The sequence below is a fragment of the Rattus norvegicus genome, chromosome 16 (assembly GCF_021556685.1).
Source record: "Rattus norvegicus strain SHRSP/BbbUtx chromosome 16, alternate assembly SHRSP_T2T, whole genome shotgun sequence".
In the NCBI taxonomy this organism is placed as follows: Eukaryota; Metazoa; Chordata; class Mammalia; order Rodentia; family Muridae; genus Rattus; species Rattus norvegicus.
The window spans coordinates 75955001-75981201 of NC_141549.1; the positions used below are offsets into that span (position 1 = coordinate 75955001).

Below are 26201 nucleotides of genomic sequence, written 5' to 3' on the forward strand. Positions count from 1 at the left end.
TGTGACAGATAAAGCTGGAGAAAAATGTCTGAAGAAGAGACGCTTTATGAAATATGCATCTTCACAGAGTAAATATGAATGAGAGTGTTGTGTTTGGGTATGACATAAGTCCTCCATTGGACTGCCCCCCCCCTTTAGCAACCAAGCACAATACACAAAGCACAACAGCAGCTCCCTGAGGGCACTGTGCAGTGAGCACAAGCAGAGGGAGAGACAGCTGTCTTTCTGTGATAAAGAACAAAGAAAAGAAATGAAAGAGCGCTAGCCCTAAATGCAAAGAAAGAACCCTGGAAGTAAAAGTGCTAAGGGGAAAGACTCCTAAACCTGATTCCAAATCTGTCTGCACTCTGGAGAGCCCTCGTCAGACACGTGCGAGACTAATTGAGCAGCCTCATGAAAGGCCAAAAAAAATGGATTCCCATGGTACATGGACCTGCCCACGGAAACAAGACAGAGTGGAAGTCTGAATCCAATTAAGCTAGCAATTTGATGACACAAAGCACGCATAATCTCCAAGAGAAAGAAAATAACCCAGACTTGCCACTTCTTAATAGTCATGTATAATATAGTTCACAATTAACTCATCTAAACAAACCAAGAGAATGAACCCACTCTCCGGGAAAAGATAATTTTGAGATAAATCCACACATTGGAATTACCAGGTAGGATATCGGCAAGTTGGCACAGTGGTGAAGACAGTATGCTGTCCTTACAGAGGACCTGAGTTCTATTCCTAATGTCAGGGAGCAGCTCACACACACCTGTAACGACTCTAGGATGCCCTCTTTTGGTCTCCACTGGTACCTGCATGTATGTAAACATGCTTACACACAAGCACATGCAAGTACATACAACTAAGGAAAAAATACTCTTTAAGAAAACTATTATCGAACACGTGTCCAATGATGTAAGAAAAATTAATTTATAATGTATTGAGACAAGGAATCATAGCGATTCTATTCTTGGTATTTCCCCAAGACAGATGAAAATGAATGTTCCCTCAAATACTTCAGTGGCTTTTCCCCCATAGCAATCGAGCTAGAAACAGCCTAAATGTTCATTTTCAATGAATAAATTGGCAGGAGGTAGCTTACTTGTACATGGGAAGGTACATATGGATAAAGGGTATGATGCATTAAAAGCATTGTGTTAATAAAAGAAGACAGGCATGGAAAAAATTATAAACTTGTAAACACCATTTGCCCATTTCTATAAAATTTTAGGAAATGCAAAACTAACGTCTGTTGGGCAGAATTGGTGCAGGGACTGGCTGCCACCGGGAATCAGGGTGAGTTAGGCTGCAAGAAAGCAGGAAGGTATTTTTTGTGAGTTATATAAATGTCCTTCAGCCCGATGTGGCAGTGGCCTTACTGTATGCATTTGTCAAAACTCATCAAACTGCACTTTAAGTGAATGCAGTTGGCTTTGCGCAAAATACCCAATAAAATACACTGCACTGGGAATCAGAGGAAAGCAGGAAAAAAAAGAGGATAATGAAATAACACAGAAGCTAAGTACACTTCAGACTGAGGAAAAACAAGGTCACCTTGAGAAATCAGTATGTTTAATATTTGGTCTCAGTCTACTGGGTTCCATGTTCTTCAAAAGCCCACTAAAAGCATACCAATCTGTTGACCGTTTTTCATATAATTGATGGTGACAACCGTCTTGTGCATGCGACTTGATACTGAATGAGATAAGAAAAGGATACAAAGGTCAAAGGAATTATTCACAATTTCTATGATTTTGGCAAAAGAAAGAAAGAAGGAAGGAAGGAAAGAAAGAAAGAAAGGAAGAAAGAAGAACAAAAATTAAAAAGTCTAGATCAAAGGAATTCCAGCTGCATTTCCCAAATGGAAAACAAATCATTATGAAGTGATTGTCTTTCTGTAGTTCGGAGGTTTGTGGCAAGGATACTCAGATCTGAAATGGTTCAGTATGTGTGACTGATTATGTGGGTCGTGGTTGTTAGAGCTGTGAGCGTGAAATCTTTCGGCCTTGAATGTGAACAAGGACGAAATATTCAGCTAAGAAATGTGCCAGAATCTCAAAAGGATTCTTCCAAACATCTACCGCAGCTCAGTAGCTCTTATCTCCTGAGTGTGTGACCAAGGTAAGCACTAAGGCAAGGGTCTCTGAGGAACTCTGCTCTGTCCCCTGTGCTGCAAAAGAGTAACAGGATTCTTCTGCATCTGTCCGGATGCTAATAAACACCTTAGCCACATGGATTCTAGTCTGTTTAACAAGTGCAAATGGTCTGGCTTGAATCTCGTCATTCCCAAAGAGGACACTTGGCTGACAGAGTCCACTGGGCAGAGCAAAGCTTCTTCGGAATCTACCTGGTAGGATTCCCTGGCTGGCCTGCCACTGTTCTCCATGAAGCCATTCTGAATCGTGCTCTAGAACTACTCTTTCCTTCTTTCTGGATGAAGGAGAAGGCGGTATTACAGACTCGCCCCAAGATGCACTGATCCCAGCCCATTAGAAATTCCTTTACCACCCAGCTCCTTTATGCCCACAAAAGGAACCATCTCAGCCCTTGGAATCGTTAGACTGTTAGAGCCACAGAACAGAAAGAACAGTCATGAAATGGTATAAGTCAGCCGTGTGTGTGTGTGTGTGTGTGTGTGTGTGTGTGTGTGTGTGTGTGTGTGTGATCAAGGACTTAATGCTTCTTGAATGTCCTAAATTGAAAAAGAATGTCTATTCATCTTGATAAATAGAGTAATTTGGAAAATACGCCATTTTTACATTTCTGATTTTTCCATTCTGAAATTCACCTCATCTGATCAATGTTTTTCATCCACAGGATAAATAGATTAATCCTCGCAAGCTTCTGAGTTAGTTATTGAAAAGAAGCAAGAAGAGAACGAAGATGATGAGGAGAGGGAAAAGGAGGAGGGGAAGAAAACTGAGGCAGACAGGTGTTACCCAACCTTCCCAGGCCAGCACAGATTTCTGCAATGGAGCTGAGATTTCAAGGAGGCTCCAGACATCACCCTATGACAGAACCTTTGTGTTTTCTTGACTTTGTGGCTGTTACAATTCGAGTTAAAATCGAATCATCTGCACTGAATCATAAAACGAGTATTCTGCCAGCAGGAGACAGCATAGGCATGGACAGGCTCTTTTCTCCCTGTGTCACTGCCCTAGGACTCAGGGGATTTAAGGCTTCTTGTTACAAATCATTTAAAAGTATGAAAGAGGAGGTTAGATCAGATCTTATGGAAGCACCTACAAGGGCTGCCCCACCATGTCCGCACAAAGTTTTTTCTGAGCAATTGATTTTAAGGCCACATCAAAATCTCCATATCTATTTCTTTTGGAGAAGTAGACTATGGAAATAAAAAAAAATGAAAGTCAAATCACAAGCCAGAAGACCCAAGTTGTAGTTCTTTTTCTGGAAACAAATGACCTTGAAATTGCCACTTCTCTTCGTGGACCTAAACATACTCATCTAGAACATGAACATGATCCCCTTAGTTCGAGCAGAACTTATTGTTGGAGTGTCTTTTATGTAACAAGAATAATAATAATCAAAGACCTTTGTGGGGGAAGAATTCCTGGTGCCACAGCACTCACTCACTCTGTCTCTATGTTGCAAGGGGATTGACAGTTGTAAGGTGAATTCTTTGGGTGGAGTCATGCGGGAACCTGGCATGAAAACCCAACCGTCTTCTGCACACTAAAATTGATTTTGAATGTCTTCAACCGGGGGCTAAGGATTTGCACTGCCTAGTCCAACAACTGTACCATCATGATGTCGTGTGCCTGCTTGCTCTCAGCTCCAAATCTGCAGCTACACTGATCACTACTGTTTGCTTGTTTCCTTTTGGTTAATTCAGAGTTCCCTAGAGGAACAGAATCCTCCCCAAAATGAATGTGCATATATACACATATATGTGCAGATGTTTGTATAAGATACATATCAACAGAGAAGTTATCAGATTGGCTTATTTGTGATGGTTGTGTGTTCCAGCAGTGGCCATCTTCCCATGGAAGAAGCCGAGAATGCAGCAGCTCTTGAGGAATCTCAATCAGGTGAAGGCTTGGGGATCCAGTGGCCTTCAGCCACCTTTGAAGGAAAAAGAATATGGATTCCCATGTTAAGAAAGGATGAAAGAAGAAGAGGAAAAGCAGGAATTGGTAACAGAAGTGATGAAGAGGATGATTTGGGATGAGGGGGGAGTGGGGAAGAGGAGGAGTGGTGATAAGAGACAGTGAGGATGAAGAGTGGGGATGAGGAGGAGTAGGGACGAGGAGGAGTAGGGACGAGGAGGAGTAGGGACGAGGAGGAGTAGGGACGAGGAGGAGTAGGGACGAGGAGGAGTAGGGATGAAGAGTGGGGATGAGGAGGAGTAGGGACGAGGAGGAGTAGGGATGAGGAGGAGTAGGGACGAGAAGTAGGGATGAAAAGTGGGGATGAGGGGGAGTGGGGAAGAGGAGGAGTAGGGACGAGAAGTAGGGATGAAGAGTGGGGATGAGGAGGAGTAGGGACGAGGAGGAGTAGGGACGAGGAGTAGGGATGAAGAGTGGGGATGAGGAGGAGTAGGGATGAGGAGGAGTAGGGACGAGAAGTAGGGATGAAGAGTGGGGATGAGGGGGAGTGGGGAAGAGGAGTAGGGATGAGAAGTAGGGATGAAGAGTAGGGATGAGGGGGAGTGGGGAAGAGGAGGAGTAGGGATGAGGAGTAGGGATGAAGAATGGGATGAGGGCAATCGGGGAAGAGGAGTGGAGATGAGGAAGAGTGAGGGTGAAGGGGAATGGGGAAGGGGAGGAGTGGTGATGAGAGAGAGTGGGGATGAAGAACTCATGTCTGTGCTGCTGTCAGAAGGTACCTCCCACACTGAGGGTCTTCCTGATTCGATTAATATAACTAAGAACATTCTTTACAAGCATGCTCAGAAATGACTCATCGATGATTCTAGATCCTGTCAAGCTCATCAGTATTAAGCACCACTGAGTTTGCTCAGATTGGTTCAGTCGGCAGTATGGTTCTTAGTCCCCAGCACACCAACCCTCTGAGAGTCATTGATGTAGGAGCAGGTGAGCAGATTCTCACTCAGCCAAACAAGATGGTTGGTCAAGTCTGTTGGGATTCCAGAATAGAATAGAACAATGGAATGATGTGGTCACAGAACAACCTTTTCTCCCTTTTTCTCACTCCTTATCTTTCTTTCTGTCTGGCAACCCCTCTAACCTCTGCCTCCAGGCACATTCCCACGAAGAGCTCTTGTCTGGTGCCGAAGTAACCATTTGGAAACATTAAAAGGACAGAAATATTCTAGATATATCTAAAAGCTGGAGGCTATAGCTGCTCAAACAGCCGAGAAACTTCTGCAGTTATTGGTAGAGGATAAAAGCGATGGTTGAAGCTACTCTTAGCCAAGTTACTTCTACTTGAGCTAAACGTATTCTTTGCTCATTCAAAATATTTTGCAACACCACACTCTCCATTTACAAGCAACAAAAGACCACATCAGTGAACTCTGGAACTATTTTCCAGATGGGCCTGCCTCTGAGGTATCTGAGACTACAGTTAGGGAGTTTTAACTAGAAATAATCAGCCCAAGAAGTCTTCTTATCCCACCTAGAAACTGAGGTATTCAGTGCCATTTTCCAGTGCAGGCCCACCCTAGCTACGTAGTTATTCCATGTCCTGTGAAGAGGAGTAGCAAAGCATTTCCTCTTATTTACAGGGACAATTGCCAGGGTCAGCCAGGGACAAAGATGGCAGGACAGGACATAGTTCTTGTCGCTGTCTCTGTCCCTCTCCCTCTCTTTCTCCCACTCCCTCAACCATCTCTCTCTCTCTCTCTCTCTCTCTCTCTCTCTCTTTCATTGGTGTGTATGTGCATGTGTGCATCTGTTTTGTGAGTGAGTGTGTGTGTGTGTGTGTGTGTGTGTGAGAGAGAGAGAGAGAGAGAGAGAGAGAGAGAGAGAGAGAGAGAGAGAGAGAGAGAGAGAGAGAGAGACTGACTTTGGATACTGGGCCCACCCTACCTTTCTATGTAGATCATTCTGACTTAGCACCAGTGGCAATGCTCATGCCTCAGTCTCCCTGTTCTGGAAGTAATGCTAAGCTATAATACATCCTATTCATGACTATTTTCAGGAAACTGGGGCGACAGATGATAAGACTCCAGAACTGTGCTCATTCTGTGGGGAATTTAAGCACATGATCTTGGAGTGGATGAGAACAGGGCACAGAGAGTCAGCAGGTCTCTGTGGATAAGGGATTTGAACTATACTTTAACCGTGTCGGGAACTGTTACAGGAATAAAAATTCTCTGAAGGTAGGAACTGCAGGGGACTTTGAAGACATTAGAAATTGTCCATGGTGCACAATCATCAAAGTTAAGTAGCTACTTGCTCAGGAGCAATTTTTTTTTGAGACAGATTAGAAATTGCTGAGGAAGCATGTGCTAAATTATTGACCACCTGGCAGGGGAGGACATAGGAGCCCCAGTTTCTGATGAGGTTAGAAGTATTTTTACATATGACATTGAAGAGAGGAAGGGTATGAGGAGGTGAAATAAATTTGGGGAGGATTAAGCAAGTCCTGGTGGGAATCTTCCAAAACCCCAGCTCTGCTAACTGCATTCTGAGAGGCCCAGGGGACTAAGCTAATTATGTCTATAGTTTGCAAAGGAGAGACGAGCAGGCTATTGTTCACACTGGGGGAAGCATAGAGCATGGAAGCCTGGGCTGGGGCAGCAGAGAAACAGAAGATCATCAAAGGAACCGTAAGGGACAGTGGACATCTCTCCTTTAACAACAGCAAACTTCTAGGCATAAAGACTAAAGAGAAAGCCTCTAGACACGTTCCTGGGGTGTTTGGGGATGAGGAAGACTCCTACCTCTGCTTCTTGCAGAAAATCCAGAAATACAAATGCAACCGGGCAAACTGCAGGAGAATGGTCAATCATGGAGACGCTCTTGCTTCTAGGCTACACGCCTGCCTCGAGTCTGCTCCAGAAGGGATTTCATGTCCACATAGGATCAGGGATTGAGACATGCCAAGCAGTTCGGATGGTAAGCACTGGGTATGTGCAGTCAGTGCCCATTCTCCATGAGTAACATTTGTGGTCATACCCAAGAGGCCTCTCCTCTATGTACAGAGCCTAGAAAAGAACCTTATATGCCTCCCTCTTTCTCTGCACACCTTTTTAGCTGTTACTGCTGCTGCTGCTGTTTGCAATCCTGCAGTGGATAGAACCCAGGGCCTCACGAATGCCAGGCAAGTGCCTCAGCTAGTACAGCATTCCCACCCCCTCCACACGTTTTCGTGCAAACGTTCTACTTAATAAAGCATCTGCGTATTTAGCTTACTTTGGAGTTTGCTTCTTCAAAGACCTTTGGGGATACGCCAGATAATGTATTCTCAATGAGATGCCATCACTCCTAAGGAGGTGAAAATTGGTTCTTGAGTGTGTAAGAAAACCTCGATATCCCAATGCTTTGTGCTTTCGCAATGAACCAGCATACATAAATAGATGAACCAAGTCTGTGCTATTAAAATTTCATGGGATACGGTGGGGTGGGGCAGACATTTAGAAAAATATTTTTAAACTTCTTATAGACATACAACTTCCAAAGAAGAGCGAACCTGTTGAAAATGAAGTGGCCTAAAAGAACACTCAATTCTAGACCTGTATCTGGGACAGCTTGTTAGCTGTAGTCCTAAGAGTCCGTGTACCACGTCTGTCAGGTGTGAGTCAAAGGACTGTAGTGACAAACTGACCTGGGTGAGTCTGAGCTCACCCAAATGTTTAGATACTCGACAAGCAGCCGTTCGTTCTCTGTTGAAAAATAGTTGGAAGACAATTCTCTGTAGGCCTCTGGTATCTCTGGGCATTTTGTGATGAGGCCCTGAAGAGATTATTTGCAGATAATCTCAACAGACTTACTTGTTGAGTGACAGCCATTTTAGATTTTTTTTTTAAAAAGTGTCTCCCTTGGAGGACATTCTTTTTCTTGACCAAGATAAGTGAAGATAACATCTTCTCCAGAGCAAAAGTGGGTCATGTTTGCTAGACGCTTCTTTGTAAGAGCGGGGTTTTCCCAACCTTAATGCTCCTTGGCTAGTGTCACCTGACTGGGTGTATATATCCCACAGAGCTATGCCCTTTGTCATCTGCCACCTTCAGCTTGGATCACAGAGGGAGGATAATCTGTCATGAATCCAATGCTCATGGTTTCCACAATGCCACAGTGTCTTCTCTTCCACTAATAACATGTGAGATCCAAGAGGACAAACTCGGCAAAATCTCCAAGGCAAATTTTTTTTTTTAAATCTGGAACAAAAGGAAAACAAGTTGTCCTTTTTCGAAGTAAGAAAGTAGAAAATGAGTCAGGATGGTGAGGGAAAGTCTCCCTCTTTGGTCCACGTTTCTTCAGCCATGTCAGGGAAGAGTAGATCATGTCCCACGGGCCTGCATTCAGATTGAGAATGTGGAAAGGACACAGCTTTGTCACAGCCAACCTTGCCATGTGTCAGGACTCTGGCTGACACTCAGTTTGCAGGGGAGAGAGGGAGCCCCAGTCAGTGTAGCCAGGGCAGAGCAGAGAGATCAGCTCCAGCCTTGCCAAGCCTCAGAGCATCATTCAGTGAAGCAGTCCCTTAGAATTAGAATATGAATGCTCCATATAGGTCACATTAAAGCAGCAATACAGTGGTGTACAATGAATACGCCCCGAGTCCATCACAAGCTTATCATTTAATTTTGTCACACGGTTCCTAGCAATTCCTCCAGCATAAACTTTGGATGGGTGCCCAAGGGGTCCATTGGTCCCTTCCACATTGGTCTCCTCTCCCTGCTTTCCTCTGTGCCCCTGATTTGTATAGTGTATTTATATAATGGTCTACATTCGCCATGCTGAAATGTGAGGTATGTCATAATGAACAAAAGTGTAAGGCTAAAATCAAGTGGCAGATGGACAGATAGAAGTAGCAGAGAAAGAGCAAAGCCTTACCAGATCCAGTGTTCACAACATCCATCAGAGCTGAATGGAGTAGCCAGGCTGGGAGAACATGCAAAAGCAGGTATACAAACGTCCTCCAAAAATGGACAGGGCACACGGAAGCACCAGCTGGAGTTCTCAGTTAAGATTCCTGTCCATGGCTGAGCTTCGCACGGCTGAACTTGTGGTTCCCACTCCCATTGCCTGCACTTTTACACTGTGGAAAAGGCAACAGCGTTCTGTGTTGGAAATGGATTTCCTTCTACCTGTTGTCAGTGTGTTTGCTTTTGGGCTGACTTGCTATTCTCTTTCCTCCCTGACACAGAGTTAGCAGTGCCAGCTTATGTTTGGACAAGGGGTCTTGGAGGATACACGGAGACAAACTTACTTGGGGTTGAAATGGGAAACAGGGAACACCTCAAACCCTGCTCTGAAAGCCAGCTTCTCCGTGAGCTCAATAGCAAAGGACAATCTACCAGCATGATGAACGTCATGCCCCCATCTACCATTGAAGCCACGCTCTCAGATCTCAGGCCCATCAGTCACCCGTGTGCATGGGACCTCTAAGACACAGAAGAAATTTGGTCTCATTATTTGATCATTTTCTCTCAATCTAAGTTTGACTTGTCACTGAACAGGGGAGCCCAGGCTACACACACTGTGTGTGTTTGTGATTGTGTGGGTGTGTATGTGAGTGTGTGCATGTGTGTGTATATGTGTATATGGGAGTGTGTGCATGTATGCGTGTTATGAGTGTGTATGTGAGTGTGTACATGTGTATGTGAGTGTGTGCATGTATGTGTGTTATGAGTGTGTATGTGAGTGTGTACATGTGTATGTGAGTGTGTGCATGTATGTATGTGTTATGAGTGTGTATGTGAGTGTGTACATGTGTGTGTGAGTGTGTACATGTATGTATATGTATGTATATGTGAGTGCATGTGTGTATGAGTGTGTGTGTTTGTGATTGTGTGGGTATGTATGTGAGTATGTGCATGTGTATGTATATGTGTATATGTGTGTGCATGTATGTGTGTGTTATGAGTGTGTACGTGTGTCTGTACATGTGTGTGTACATGTATGTATATGTATATATATGTTAGTGCATGTGTGTGTGTTTGTGATTGTGTGGGTGTGTATGTGTGTGTATATGTGAGTGTGTGTATGTATGTGTTTGTTATGGGTGTGCATGTGAGTGTGCACATGTGTATGTGTGTGCATGTATGTGTATGTGAGTGCATGTGTGTGATTGTGTGAGTGTGTGTGTGTATGTGTGTGTGTGTGTGTGTGTGTGTGTGTGTGTGTGTGTGTGTGTGTAGTTTGATGTCTATATGCAGGTGAGGGCTGGCACAAGTTAGGTCAAGGCCATGATTGAACAGTAAAAAAAAGTAAGGCAGGGACAAAGCTTTTGTAAGGTGGGAGGGAAGGGGAAGGAGGAGGAGAATCAAGATGGAGACAGAGAAGGACGACCCAGGTCTAGATGGTCTTGAATTGCCAAGGTAGTTATGCATATTTCTTAAGGGATGGCTTTCTGCAGGCAAATTTATTTTATCTAGGTGGGTGGTTTATATCCTTATCAATTGGTTGTGAGTTTATTGTGTGGATGTTTTGTGGATCGGGAATCAAACATATAAACCTGATTGTTGGGTTGCAGTTTGTTGAGTCTTGATTTTACTGGGTAGCTGGAACCAAATGCCATGTGGCCCTATGCGTGCTGGAAATAGAGAGAGTGCAAGACACCCCGGCAGTGCCATGTGGCCCTAGGGGTGCTGGCACGAGCATGGAATGAAAGGTTCAGCCATTTTTTAATATTAACCGCAACATGTGTATGTGAGTATATACATATGAGTGTGTGTATATGTGTGAGTATGTGCGTGTCTGTGTGTGTGTGTGTGTGTGTGTGTGTGTGTGTGAGTGTCTATAGGTGAGCATGTGTATTTAGGCAAGGTTGTGTTTCGAGTCTTCTGCATAGAAGGGTTTTTTCTTTTTTAATCTTTCTTGAACAGGTTTGGAATGTGGAAGTTTGACAGGTCAGAATCCTGAGTACACAGAGGCACATGCCACCATACAGTCTCCACCATGATAAAAACTACGAACCAATATAACCATTTTCTCCTTGGAGTTGATTTCAGTTGGGTACTTGGCCACAATGATGAGAAATGTGACCACTGCAGGAAGCTGGTACCAAGAGGGGGGCATTGTTGTGATAAACCTGATCGAGTGGTTTCTGACCTTCAGAGCTTGTTTGTGGAAGGCATGGGGAAGAGTTTGTAGCTATAAGCCAAAGATGTCATCAATTTCCACACAAAGAAGGTGCTGGGCCCTTCTGGTAGGAGTGCAGGGACCAGAATAACCATGGAAATATGAACACTGGAAGTTGTATGTGGAAGGTGTATGTGTGACACTCTATCAGAGCTGCTAGCTGGAGGCAGCTGGAGAGACAGCAATCAGGTAAACGTGACCAGAGTCACCTGCAGCATCACTTAAGAGGAAGCCGGTCCAGAAACACTCAAAGGCATCCCGTCAAAGCACATAGAATTGCAGGCTGTTGTTCCCACCATCAGAGTACTATTTGCAGCTCGGTGCGGGGGATTTTAAAAAGCAAGGTAGGGAGAGATGGTGGACACAGTGTGCACTCAGAACTACTATTTCCTGTCTCCCCATCTCTCCTATTGTTCTGCCCCGTAGGCATTGAACGGGAGATCTCTAACGCCTTGAAAGCAAAACATTTAGGCAAATCAAATTTGGAAGGAGGGTAGGAGCAGAAGGCTCACTGCGTGCCTGCAGTGGGCTCTGGCCAGCAGCTGTCCCCAGTTCCTCAGCCACTGGGAAGTGATTGAATCACAGGGTCTCACAGAAGCAGATTTGTGTCTAACAAGGGGAATAATCGAAACTTCATAAATGAGGATTTGGCTCTGTGTGTCACCTGGAGTAGCAGAGGGAATGGTCTCCATAATCTATCAGCCACTGAGTGCAGAGAGATGAATGTGACAACTGGCATTCGATCCATCACATGCCTGCTGTTCTGGCTGAAAACAGTGGAGGGGAAAATCTGTAGCCAGTAACACTGGCCAGGATTTTTGACATTCTTGGCCAATGACCATGCAGAACAATGGCTAGGCAGTTATCTTTAATAAAACAGTCTAAAGTCTAGTCTAAAGATGATGATTCATGCCCTTCACAGAAGGCCACTCCCAAGGTGGGAGACATATCTGATGCTATCAAAATGTCCTCATGCTGAGCTTCTATGCCTTCTCATTGCTTTGGATTACCTGAAGTTAGATAGAGAGATATGTGTGGTCACGGTAGCAACCTCTCCTTCCAAGTCATGAAAGGCTAGCAGAAAAGTGATAAAAAAATCTAATTACCCTTCAGTATTATGTGAAATTGCTTATAGAATCTTCAGCCAATCACAATACCTCATCATTACTAGTGATGATGTCTGGAAGTTGAGAATAAATGCTTTGTGCTTCTGTTTTTAATTTTTTTCTATAGATCCAACATTTCTTACCAATGATTATGTACTACTTTAATTTTTTATTTATAAGGATATATACTATTTTTAAATGTTTAGATTTAGTTATTCCATTTTACTTTAAGGGTTTCCTATACATGTATGTATGTGAGTCACATGTGTGTGTAGTACCCATCAGTCCAGAAGAGGGTATCAGATCCCTTGGAACTAACTGGTTGTGAGCTACTAGATGGGGGCTGGGAAAAGAACCCAAGTCTTCTCTAAGAGCAAAGAATGTTCCTGACCACTGAGCCATCTCTGTGGTTATAAATCTCTTTAAAATAAACTATTTACTTTAAAGGGAAGAATGGGGGATTAAGCAGAGAACGAGGAATTTCATCACAGCAAAGAGAAACGGTGATTTAACAGAAGTTGCTGTTGGAAAGAAACTTAACAATCTAAGATCAATGGTCCAGGTCTAGTGTACTCTTATCTCTTCTCTCAGTCCTGAACTTCTTTTCACCTCTGCCAGGTCAGAAGAAGCTGCATTCCTTTATTTACCATTCCAAAGGCAGACAGAAAGCATGGAGTGCTGGTAGTCAAACAGACAGTGAATCCTGGAAGACCCTGTCCATCTGCCTGTCATGACACACAGAGTCCCAGAAATTCCTAGGACAGGGACAGACAGACATATCTTGAAGGGTGAGCCTGTGCCACAGGAAATGCTCTGCCAACAGCATAGCACTGATGTCTCCACCTCTTCCTCATGGCACAGAGAACAGAAAGGCTATGCAAACTTTACCTGTTTCCACAAGCAGGTGTTCCTTGTTTAGATTTTAACCATGCCATCCAATAGACTGTCAGCCTGCAGAACCTTCTCCAGAGACCCTCCGGCCATCATCTCTTGGGCTTGGTGCCTGAAGAAAGAAAGTGCCTTCTTTATCTGCTGACTGAAGGTGATACCCAAGGCCCTGTGCATAGATTACAAAGCCCTTCAGTATCCATCCTCATTTAAGAATGGCACCATGTGAAGGGCATTCAAGTTGACCAAACTACCAAAGTCTCCTGACTCCATGCATGTTTTTATGACCCTCTCTTTGATTCCTGACCCTCAAAAGCTATTTAGTGATCTGAACAAGGTCTACTCAGTTGTCTCTACCATACAGTCTCAAATCTCTTCCAGGTTCAGAGAGCAACCTCTTCCCCTCTTTGTTCTTTTACAGCACTTAGTACATGTCAAACGGTCATATTTCCATCTGTTTGACTGTTTACTTCTCTTCTCAGAGTTCAAACATTATTATACGTGCATGTACACAGGCACATGGGTGTACACACACACACACACACACACACACACACACACACACACAAACTCATTCACCGCTATGCACCTAGCAGCTATTAAACGATCTTTAAGTGTTTGATGAAGGAGGGTACAGACGAGCTTATCTCTTCCCCACTGACCCTCTCAGCCTTCCCTTCTAGCCCATTTCTATTCCCTTGTGTCAGCTGCTAGTGTGCAGAAACACTTCATACAGGAACCCCCAATGGCCACACTAGGCTGGGACTCAGGTAAGCAATATTTGCTCTCCTTCCTGTCCTCCATTACACCTTCCTCAGACTTACTTTTAGTCCTATAGGAGTCTGAATGCAGGGGCCCCTCCTCCTACCTTACCTCCTGGAGTCTCAGTCTCCTGATCCAGACCCTGGTCCCTCTAACATTTTCCTATGTTCCCCTGTAGCCTTTCCTCCAAGTGAACATCCATTCCTTTCTGCTACCCACTGACCCACAGAATACTCTTTACAAGAAAGCCTACATGTAATAAATGGTACCGGTTCAAGATCCCAAAGACCAACTTCTAAGCACAAAGAAGATTTATTTGCCCCATAGGGACACAGGACAAGGAAAAGGGACAAAGACAGGAGAAAATAACAAGTGGGAGGGGTAAGGAGTATTTGTCCCCAAAGGACGAAGAACTGTCTCTGGATAGAGAGGAAATGGACAGCATCTATATGTAAATGGTGGTTTATAAAAATAAATTGGGAAACTCTGCATTACGATGAGGTGTTTAATTGTGATTTAATTAGGTGAGACCAAGAGGGTTTTTGATTGCTGGACTACAATACTTTGATAGCTGAACATTGGCAGTCAGCCTTAGAAGGAGGAATTGGCCAGATAAAGGGAAAGACCTTGGGGTCTAGCCTTTAGAATGTAATCTAATAGTTTTTAGCAAGGCTGAGGAAATGTGGGAAAGCCAGAGATCTCTCACCACAGTCAACACACTTGCCTAGGATTCATTGATCAATGTCGCAATCACAGAACAGAACATCCACACAACAAAGACAGGCTAGAAATCAGCAACAAAAAAATACCTCAAGTGTTATATCTACAGATTCCTAGATGCAGTGCAAATATACAAATATGGGCAGCCAAGAAAATAAGTCTTCATCAGAAGCCAGTAATCTTATTGCAGGAGGCACTGAGAAATGCAATATGGCTCTAGCACAAGACAAGGACTTCAAAATGACAATTATGAATATATTTAAGGACCTTAAAAAGATATGAATCGGCGGTGGTGGTGGTGCATGTCATTAATCCCATTACCTGGGAGGCAATGGCAGGTGAATCTCTGTGAGTTCAAGGCCAGTTTGATCTACAGGAAAGCCAGGGCTCCACACAAACAAAAAAGCAAAACAAAACAAACAAAACGCAAACAGCAACAAAAAGATATGAATCAATCTCTTAATGAAGTCCATTAAGACACAAATAACAGTTGAATAAAAAGGTAAACAACTCAAGACATAAAAATAGAATTTAATAAATAACTATAATCACCAAACAAAAACCAAACTGAAATAAAATGAGAAAGAAACAAAAACTATGTTGACAAACAAATATTTCAGAGGTAAGACTCATTAACAGATTAAATAGAGGGTATGAAATAGCGAAGCTCAGGTATTGAAGAAAAGGTACAAGAAATGGATACCTTAGTAAAAGAAAATATGTCAGATATAAAACATCCAGAAAATCTGGGACTCTATATAAAGAACAAATCTACAAATAACAGCAATAGAGAATGAACAAGAAATCCAGGTCAAAGGCACAAAAATAACGTTTACAAACTTATAGAAGAAAAGTATTCTAACCTAAAGAAAAAGCTGCCTATCAAGGTATAAGAAGCATATAATAGCACCAAAAAAATAATTCCTTACAATATGCAACAATTAAAACACTAAATGTAGAGAACAAAGAAAGGATATTAAAAACTGAAAGGGAAAATAGCAAGTAAAATATGAAGGCAGGCCCATTAAACTAACACTTGGCTGCCCAATGGAGACTTTGAAAGTCAGAAGGGGACAGATGGATTTTCTACAGACTCAGAGACTGCAGATGTCAGCACTGGACAACCTAAAAGGACTGTGTGAATTTCATAATATATATGAGCTATTAATATAAAATCAAGATCAAATAAACAATTTGAATAGACCCATACCAGTGAAACAGAAATTGCAATTAAGTCTCTCAACCAAAAAAGCCCAGAGCCAGAGGGACTCAGGGTAGAATTCTACCAGACCTTCAAAGAAGAATTAATGTCAGTACTTCTCAAATTTTGCAAAATAGAAAACAAAGCAATGGCTCCTCTTTTAATTAGGCTAATATCCAGATACCAAAACCATACAATAATCAAACAGAAAACAAAACTATAGACCAGTTTCCCTTCTGAGCTTAAGCTCAGAATAATTTAATAAAATAATTGAAAACCAATCCAAGAAGACATCAAAAAGACTACCCACAATGGTGAACTTGTATTCAAACCAGAGAAGCAAGGCTGGATCAACGTGGGTAAATCACTAAACATAATTTCCCACATAGACAGACTGACAGACAAAAGCCATACGATCATCTCATTACATGTGCAAAAGGCCATTGATAAAATCCAACATGCCTGCATGCTAAAACTCTTGGAAAAACTACAGACACAGGGTACATACCTAACCAAAATAAAGGCAATTTATAGGAATCCCACAGCTGACATCAACCTAAATGGAGAGAAATGAAAATACTTCCATAAAATTCAGGGATAAGACAAGGATGCTGAATCTCTCCTTATCTATTCAATACAACACTTGAAGTCTTAGCTACATCAATAGGACAACTGAAGGAGCAGAGGACCCAGATTCAGTTCCTAGTATCCACATGACAGTTCATTACCATCTAGACCTCCAGCTCCAAGGGATCTGATACCTTCAAGGGCTTCTACACACATGTGGTGCATATAAACTCACACAGGCATGGGCATGCACACACAAACACACACACTCATGCTCAGACACAAATAAATAAATAAATAAATAAATAAATAAATAAATAAATAAATAAATAAAATATTTTAAAAAGCCAATTAAAGGAGATCAAGGTGTCAAAGAATGCTTGCTTTCCGAGTATTTGCAGATATTAAAGTTTTATACATAAAAGGCCATAAAAATCTGCTGGAAAACTTCTACAGCTGATAAATACTTTCAGCAATGTGGCAGGATATAAAACACATAAAAATCAATGGGCTTTCTATATACAACTGACAGACTGAGAAAAAGTCAGGGAGATAGTACCTTTTACAACAGCCTCAAAAATACCTTGGGATAAGTCTAACCAAATAAGTGAAAGACATATATATATACTTTAAGACACCAAAGAAAGAAATAGAAGAAGACACTAGAAGATGGGTGATCCATCTCATAGATCAGTAGAATTACTATTGGGAAACTGGCTATCCTACAAGAAAATCAACCTACAAATTAAATACAACCTACATCAAAATTTCAGGACGATTCTCCACAGAAATTGCAAAAATAATCGTCTACTTTATATAGCAACAAACAAACAAACAAAACACCCAAAAAACAGCATAGCTAAAACAATCCTGAATATTAGAGGAAATTCTAGAACCATCACCATCCTAGACCTCAAGTTACCCTGCAGATTGATAGCGATAAAATAACATGTCATTGTCATAAAAACAGACACATTGATCAATGGAATTGAATTGAAGGTTTAGACATAAGTCCACAAACATACAGACACCTGAGTTTTGACAAACAAGTCAAAAATACACGCTGGAGAAAGACAGCATCTCCACGAAATACTGCTGGTGCAATTGGGCAGCTATGTGAAGAAAAGTACAAATAGATCCTTATTTATTACCCTGCATAAAACTCCACTCCAAATGCACCAAAGATCTGTACATAAGACCAGATATCCTGAATCTGAGAGAAAAGAAAACAGGGGTAGATTTAAACTCATTGGCATAAGAAAGGACTTTTTGAACAGGACTCCCAGAGCAGTGCTAAGACCAACAATTAGTAAATGGGACCTCAGGAAACCAAAAAGTTTCTGAACAGCAAAGCTCACCGTCACTTGGGGAAATGCATCAGGTTTCAGGACGGGGTAAAAAAAATACCAATTATGCCTCTAGTAGAAGATTAGTTTCTAAAATACACAAAGAACTAAAAACCCAGACCACGATAAATATGAACAGCCCAGTTTAAAAATGGGGCACAGAACTAAGCAGAAAATTCACAAAAGATGAAACTCAAATGCCCACAAAACAAGGGAGTTGTGATTATCCTCAATCATCCTGTAAATGCAAATTAAATCTGTTTTGAGACTTTGTCTTATACCAGTAGGGATGGCCAAGCTCAATAAAACAGATGACACATCATAGTGGCAAGGATGTGGGGAAAGTGAGACACTATTCATTGCTGGTGGGAATCTAAAGTTGAATTGTCACTGTGACCTATGACCTCAGTAAGCTGGGAAACGATCAACCTCGAAATCCAGCTCTACCAACCACTCTTGAACGTAGGACTCTGCCTCCTACTACAGAGACGCTTCTCCATGTTCATGGATTCTCTTCATTAAAGCCTAAACGTCCATCAGCTGATGATTGGATAATGGAAATGTGTTACATTTACACAATGGAATATCACTTAGCTGCTAAGAAAAATAAAAGTATGAAACTCTAAGGTAAATAGATAGAGCTGGAAATATGTATTTTCTGAGTGAGCTAACCCAGACTAAGAAAGGCAAATAGTATATTTTTCTCTTCTATGTCAATGTTGGCCTTTATATCTTTTATACTGATACAATCTTAATAACCATAAGGGACTGGGGATTGGGGGTGGAAAAGATCTCCCAGGGAACAGGAAAATACAATGTATTTTTTATGAAGAGACAAAGGGTAAGATAGAATAGAAGAATTAAACAGGGAGGGGGAGGAAAGAGGAGCATAAAGGAGAGAATATCAAGAGATACGACCAACGCTGAAGGCTGTTTGAATAAACATGAAAATCTACTACTCTAGGAGCTTCCTAAAATACGTATACATACAAAAGATTTCTAAATACAGTCACCAAATAATAGGGGGAACAATGCCACAACTAGACATCTTTGGCCAAAAGCAAAACCTCCAGGGTCTGCAATGGGTTATATCTTGGTGAATCTTGGCCAAAGAGGTTCTACAGAAATCCCCAACCATCACAGACTGTTGCCAAAGTTATTGGTTGATGTCTGCAACCTGATGACAGATGCTGAAGACAATGCTTTGCCATCAAAAATGGAGAAGTCGAGCCTGTGCCTAACCAGAAGATCCACCTCTACTGACTTCTCCTTTATGGTACCGGAAGGCATCCTGCGTGATTTGGCCTACTCCATGGAAGGGAATCCATACTCAACATTGTTAATGAAGCCAAGAATCTGAGACTAGATGGGTCCTAGTCTAGGGCAAGCCCTATGCTATTAAAGGAACAACAATAAAATGGCGTACTGCTAGACCCATATAGATCAGAGCCTGTATCAGCCCTCACGAGAGAAGCTTCTACAGCTGTAGCTGGGAACTAACACAGAGCCCCATAAACTGAAAATGTGCGGAGAGTAAGAGACTTTGGGAGACTCGATGATAAATCGGATGTCTTCATCAAATGCCTCTCCTCCAGCTCAGAGATCCATGGAGAAGAGGAGGCAAAAAGATTGTAAAAGCCAGAGGTGATGGATGATCTGAAGGAAATGGTATCTCACAGACACAAGGCTGGTGCACCTATGAGCCCACAGAGACTGGGGCAAAATACACAAGGCCCACAGAGGTTTAAGCCAAACAGAGTGGGTTTGGAGAAGGAAGTAGACATGAGCTCTCTTCCCTGAGTGAGAAGTTCCCTGTGATTGATTCCAACAGGCAAAGGGAAAGTCAGCTTTCTCCAATGGACTCTCGCTGGATTTATTAACCACATTTGAGGGCAGGCCCTGTGCCAAGAAGTGGTTGACCAACACAAAATGAAGGCACTTGTGTTTCTACAGACTTTTTGTCTCATTTCGATTTCTTTGGGCATTTTTCGTCTTTTATTTTGATTTCCATTTTTGTGATTTTGTGCATGGGTGGGTGTGTTTTATTTTAAAAACAGAGGGCATGATTATAAAGTTGACTGGAGAGAATCTGGGAAAAACTGGGAGACTGAAAAAAAACAACCAAAATTCATTGTATGAAAACTTTTTTTTTCTTTTCAATTAAAAAAAAAATTCAGTCTGACGGTCTAATACAGGATTTCTTCTGCCAGGATTACATTTCAGAGTCTGATATTAATTATAGGTCTCTGTTACCGGCTCTGAGATGACCAAGGCAGCTTATAGAAGAAAAGGTTTATTTGGGGTTTGTGTTTCAAGAAGGATATGAATCCTATCACCATAACAACAGGGGAGCATGGCAGCAGGGACACTTGGGAACATATGTCTCAAACAGCAAGCGGGTAATGGAGAGAGCAAACTAGGAATGGAGTACAGTTTTTGAAACCTCAAAGCTGACTCCCTAGTGACATATTTTTCTCCAGCAAGGTCATGCCTCCCGAGCCTCTCCAAACAGCATCCCAACCGGGGATCAAGTATTAAAATGTCTGAGAATGTGGGAATCATCTCATTCAAACTGCCCCATTCCACTCCATGGCTTTGACAGTCTCGTGGTAATAGCACAAAACAAAATGCATTTAGTCCGACTTCAGATGTCCCCATAGTATTGTAGCCTGCACTGTTTACAGTTCAGCATCTGACGTTTACACTGGCATTCGATGAAATATCTTAATTATAACCCTGTAAAAATCAAAGAGAAACTGGTAAAATTCCAACCTTCCACAGCACAGAATTTACATTCTGTTCTGAAATGAAGGAATTGGGACACAGTGGGGGGTGGGGGGGGACGACACTGGACGAAAGCCAAACCGAAACCCAGCATGGCGATGATCAAGTCGTTCAGCTTTATGTCCACTGCCCTCCTGCGAAAGACAAGCTACACCACACTTAGCCTCTTTTGAACTTCCTAGTTGACGGAATAATTGCACATGTGCTGTTTAATGCGTGCGTGCAATGTGTAACAATCGAAGCAGAACAAGCGGCCCTTCCCTTTCTTCTAGCATCGATCGCTTCTCTGCATTTAGAGCCTTCACAGCCATCTCTTATAACTCTTTATGAAACACACAGTAAACTGCTGTAAACGGCAGCCACCCTACTGTGCTTCATAATAGTAAGACTTGCGGTTTTGTTTAGATTCCAAAGGAAGGCGGGGAAGAAGGGGTTACAAGGAAGATGCTTCAGAGCTGGTGTTGTTCGATAAGTACATGGTTTGGGGAAATGAAAATAAAAAAAAATACAACTATTCAGTGTTTATTCTCGGTCCTTATTACTCATCCAAGATGAACCAACAATACTCCAGTGATATTAAAATGGCACCCAAGGCCTTTGAATATGACTTTGAATTAAGCTTTGAAATTTTTCCTAGCAACACATTTAATTAACTGGGATACTTGGTTTATATTAAATCCACATCAACTAATATTAAAAACATATATATATATATATATATATATATATATATATATATATATATATATATATCGAGGCTTAACAGCTTCAGGGGGCTCGGGGGCTGATTGTGATATTATTCACTGTAACGTAGAGGTTCACTGAATCTTTACAAATTGAGCATCAGGGACTGTGGTACTCCTACTGATTTGGAAATCAAAGTGAGGAAAATAAGTTCTTGCATAACCACATTTATCCTCAGAACCGTGCTTAGAATATATTTAGGAGACGTTGGGGTGTTACTTTATTGATTATAGCATGTTCTTGTCTACTTCAAATGATGGAGAGTAGTTTCTCCTTTCAAAGACTTTATTTTCATTTTATTTTACCTGCACTGCTGTTTTGAGTGCAATCATGTCTGTGTGGGGTGTTAAGATTCCCCTGGGCCTGGAGTTACAGACAGTTGTGAGCTGCCACTTGGGTGCTGGGAATTGAACCTGGGTCCTCTGGAAGAGCATCTAGTGCTCTCAAACAATGAACCATCTCTTTAGCTCTGAGAGTCATTTCTTGATCCAGGGCACGATGACCACAGGGATGGTGGACTTAGGTCGAATGCTTTTCCAGTTTGTAATAGGAACTATAGCCTCATCCGTAAAGCTCTGTGTGGTCAAAGGATCATCACAAAGAGTGCAAGCCAGGAATCTGGAGGAAGTAAAGGCAGGACAGGATCTGGAACAACCTCGTCAGTACTAACTGAGGTGGACTGGGCATCACTGGAGAGCTTGGGGAGATTACAGGACAAGGAGGACCCTGGTAAAGGTAGGGAGAAGTTCAAAGACAGCCCCAGGGTTTTATCCCACAAATGTATTGGGCAGTAGTGTATGTGATCTCCTACAGGATTCAAGTTTCACAATACAAGTCCGCTAACAGAATCCTTGACTGTTGCTCAACTCTCTTACCTTCTCTTATGTGCATACATTGTCACCACACATCATTTATCTTTTTCTTTCATTGTTAGAACATGCTGTAGATATTAAAAGATTGCATTGAAGGAGGAGTAGAGGCTGGGAATTAGTAAATTTCAGACCCCGAATTTCTTCTCGAACCCCATGATCTCTGTCTAGAAGTCTTTGACTCGACCCCCAGAACAATGCACCAGTTTATCTAATGAATCACCATGAGCCTCCCTCACAGTGGATGCCATCGCCTTGATTTGAGGTTAATGCTGGTTATAAAAATCTCCATTTCTGGGCTTGTGTCCACCTACCAGCACCTCAAAATGTCAAAACACATGATTTAGCAAAGGACTGATGGCCAACGACCAGCTGACTTCCTGACTGACTAGAAACTCTTCAGGAAGCTGTCCTAGATACACATGATTCTTAATAGTGTCACTAACAGTTCTAGATCCTGAATGCTAATGTCCTGAAAGACCCAAAGTCCTAAGTCCCAAGTGTCACTGTCACTATGATGACAATCCCTAAGTTAAAGCCCTTAGAGCCACAAGCAACTCAACTGGAGAGAGAGAGGGAAGGAGGGAGGGAGTGAGGGAGGGAGGGAGGGAAGAAGGGAGGGAGGGAGGGAGGGAAGGAGGGAGGGGAAAGGGGAGAAGGGGGAGAAGAAGAGATAGATATATGAAAGGAGCCAACATATATCTGAAGATTCACCTACAAATGAGGGAAAGCATTCAACCTTTGTCTTTCTAGGTCTAGGTTACTTCACTCAAAATGATTATTCCTGGCTCCATTCATTTACCTGTGAATTTCATAATTTCTTTTTTTCTTAACGGCTGAATATAATTCCATTGCCTATATCTACCACATTTTCATTAACCACTCATGAGTTAATGGACATCTTGGCTGCGTCTGTTTCCTGGCAATTGTGAATAGGACAGCAATGAATATGAATGAGGAGGTAAAGCTATAGAGAAATATAGAGTCCTTTGGGTATATGCCCAAGAATGTTATAGCTAGATTATGTGCTGAGTCTATTTATAGCTTTGTGAGGAAACCCACACTGATTTCCATATTGGCTTGTTGGTCTTACTACCACCTGCAGTGAGTTAGTATCCCCATCTCCCTAAACCCACACCAGCATTTATTGTCATTTCTTGTCTTTTGTTTTAGCCATTCTGACTAGGGTAAGAGGAAATCTCAAGGTGGTTTCAATTTGCGTTTCTCTGATGGTAAAAGATGTTGAAAAAACTTAATGTTTCTCAGTCGTTTGTGTTTCGTCTTTGAGAACACTCTTGTTCGTGTTATACACAATGTTTTCTGTTCTGCCCCATGTACGGATTAGGTTGGTTTTTTTTTTTTTTTTCTTGATGTTTAGTTTTAGAGTTATTATTTAGTCTGGAAAACAACCCTCTGTCAAATACACAGATAAGAAAAGGATTTTTTTCCCCCATTCTATACCATCACTCTTTAGTTGAGTTATGGTACTGTTGGCCTTTCTGCTCGGATGTGAAGGTGCTCTAGGACTCGGAGGCCCACCGTACAGCTCTAAGGTGAGTCAGTGTCCCAGTGGAAAGGCATCCTGAGACACTGGAGCCCAGGAGCCACACAGCTCTGAGAGGAAGCCTCCTCATCAGAGGCACTGTAGCTCCCAGGGGAGGAGGTCCCCAGCTGAGCTGAGGAGCTTGGGAGCCTCAAGTCTGCTCCTTCTCTTTGCCTCTTCTCTTCTCTCCACTGCTTCTGTCTTCTTCCAGTGAGAGTCAACACCACGCAGGGAGAAGAGGGACGAATGGCTGCTGGAGCTCCCACACCTGGAAGAGAACTGGACAAAGTGCGGTGCTTATATAGGGGATTTTGGGAGTGGAGCTTTCTAGGGTGGCGATTTCCAGGGTGAGGATTGGCTGGATTTGGTGGATTTTCAAATCCCGAACTTGAGGGAGCTCAGAGAGTGGTGAGTTTTCCTGTTCAGGGATTGGTGGTTTCTGTGGGAAGTGCAAGGGATTGGTGTGTTTTCCTATTCTGGGGTTAGTGGCTCTTGTTCAGATTTTTCACCTAAATAACAACATCATCTGGGGAGGATTCTGTTGAGGGGCTGGAGATGACCTTTGTGACAGTTACAGAGGCTGGAAACTTCGCCATTATGACAGCTAGGGAAGTCTGGGGGAGGGGCCTGGCTGCTGGTGCTGGGGGCGGGGCGCAGCGGGGGGCGGGGCGGGGGGGGGCGGGGGAGGGAGGGTGCCTGGCCACTTATACAAAGTTCACAAAAGGAGTCCACAGCAGGTAAAGCCTCTCCCCTCTTAAGTGGCCTTGTAACCCACAGCTGTACTTAGAAGCGTTTTAGTTTCATGAGCTCACATTTATTAACTGTTGGTCATAATACAACTATAACTGCGCTATCAGGATTCTGTTCAGAAAGGCCTTACCTGTGCCAATAAATTCAAGTGTATTGCTGACTTTCTCTTCTATAACATTCAGAGTACCACGTCTTTGGCTGAGGCCCTAAATCCGTTTGGAATTTAGTTTTGTGCAGGGCGCAAGATAAAATTCTAGCTTCTTTCTTCCACACAACAGCTATTCAGATGGACTGGCACCATTTGTTGAAGATCTTGTCTTATCCCCCATGTGTATTGCTGGCCACTTCGCAAAACATCAGATGGCTACAGGAGTGTGGACGTACATACGGGTTCTCAATTTTATCGCACTGATGAACAACGCTGTTTTGACGCCGGTGTCATGGGGTTTTGGTACCATGACTCTGCAGTGTAACTGGAAATCTGGGATGGTGACACCTCCAACTTCTTTTTTGTCTTGTTTGAATTGTTCAAGATTGCTTGGCTGGCCTGGTTCTTTTTATTACCACGCGAACTTAATATTATTTCTGCAGTTTCTCCAAAGAATCGTATTAGAATTTTGATGAGGACTCTGTTGGATATGTTAATTGCTTTTGGCAACATAGCCATTTTCACAATATTAATCCCACCACTCAGTAATCATGGAAAGTCTTTCTGCCTTCTGCTTTCTTTGTTAATCTCTTTTGTCATTTTCCTATAGTTTGAACTGTACAAGGCTTTCTCTTCATAGGTTAGATTGAGTCCAAGATGTTTTTGAGGCTATTGTCAATGGGATCGTTTCCCTGATTTCATTTTTGATATGTTAGTCATTTGTGTATAGGAAGGCTACTGGGTTTGGGGTATTAATTTCATGTCCTGATACTTTTCTTAAAGCGTTTATCAGCTGTAGGAGTTTTCTGGTAGAGTCTTTGGGGTCTATTACGTATAGGAGCATAAAACCTGCAGATTAAGGATGCTTTGACATCTCCCTTTGCTGAATATAGACCCTGTGTCTCGTTTGCTTGTCCTATTGCCCTAGCTAATACTTAGATTGCTATATTGAACATGAAGAGGGAGGGTAGGAATTTTTGTCTTGTTTCCAACTTTAGTAGAAATGCTTGATTTGTCTCCATTTGGAAAGATGCTGGCTACCGTCTTCCTGTGTATTGGCCTATATTATCTTGTGGGAATATACTTGGAGGGTAGGGAGTTAGTAAAGGGAAATTTGGGGATTTCACGATAGGGGAGACAGAATGCAGTGGTATAAAGGGTTAAAGGGAATTAATAGATCAGGAAAAGTTAAATAGGAGGGGCAGGGAGGGCAGCTACTTCAGTCCTTCCCCTAACTCTTCCATAGGGGTCCCCAACCCCAAGGTTGGCAGTAAATCTCTCCATCTGTCTCAGTCAGATGCTGGTATGGGCATATACCCAAAAGATGCCCCAACATATAAAAAAGACACGTGCTCCACTATGTTCATCGAAGCCTTATTTATAATAGCCAGAAGCAGGAAAGAACCCAGATGCCCTTCAACAGAGGAATGGATACAGAAAATGTGGTACATCTACACAATGGAATATTACTCAGCTATCAAAAACAATGACTTTATGAAATTCATAGGCAAATGGATGGAACTGGAAAATATCATCCTAAGTGAGCT

The 26201-nt window shown here is 42.4% G+C and overlaps 1 protein-coding gene and 1 long non-coding RNA gene across 1 annotated transcript; both read left to right on the forward strand.

The window, feature by feature from the left end:
- The window catches only part of Erich1 (glutamate-rich 1), a gene marked incomplete at its 5' end in the record, with an annotated part of 52793804 nt that overhangs the window by 45084441 nt on the left and 7683162 nt on the right, over window positions 1-26201 (forward strand).
- LOC120097517 (uncharacterized) lies at window positions 5152-7331 on the forward strand. The gene is made up of 3 exons (XR_015640054.1): window positions 5152-5523; window positions 6876-7035; window positions 7174-7331. It is a non-coding gene; the product is annotated as an uncharacterized LOC120097517 (long non-coding RNA).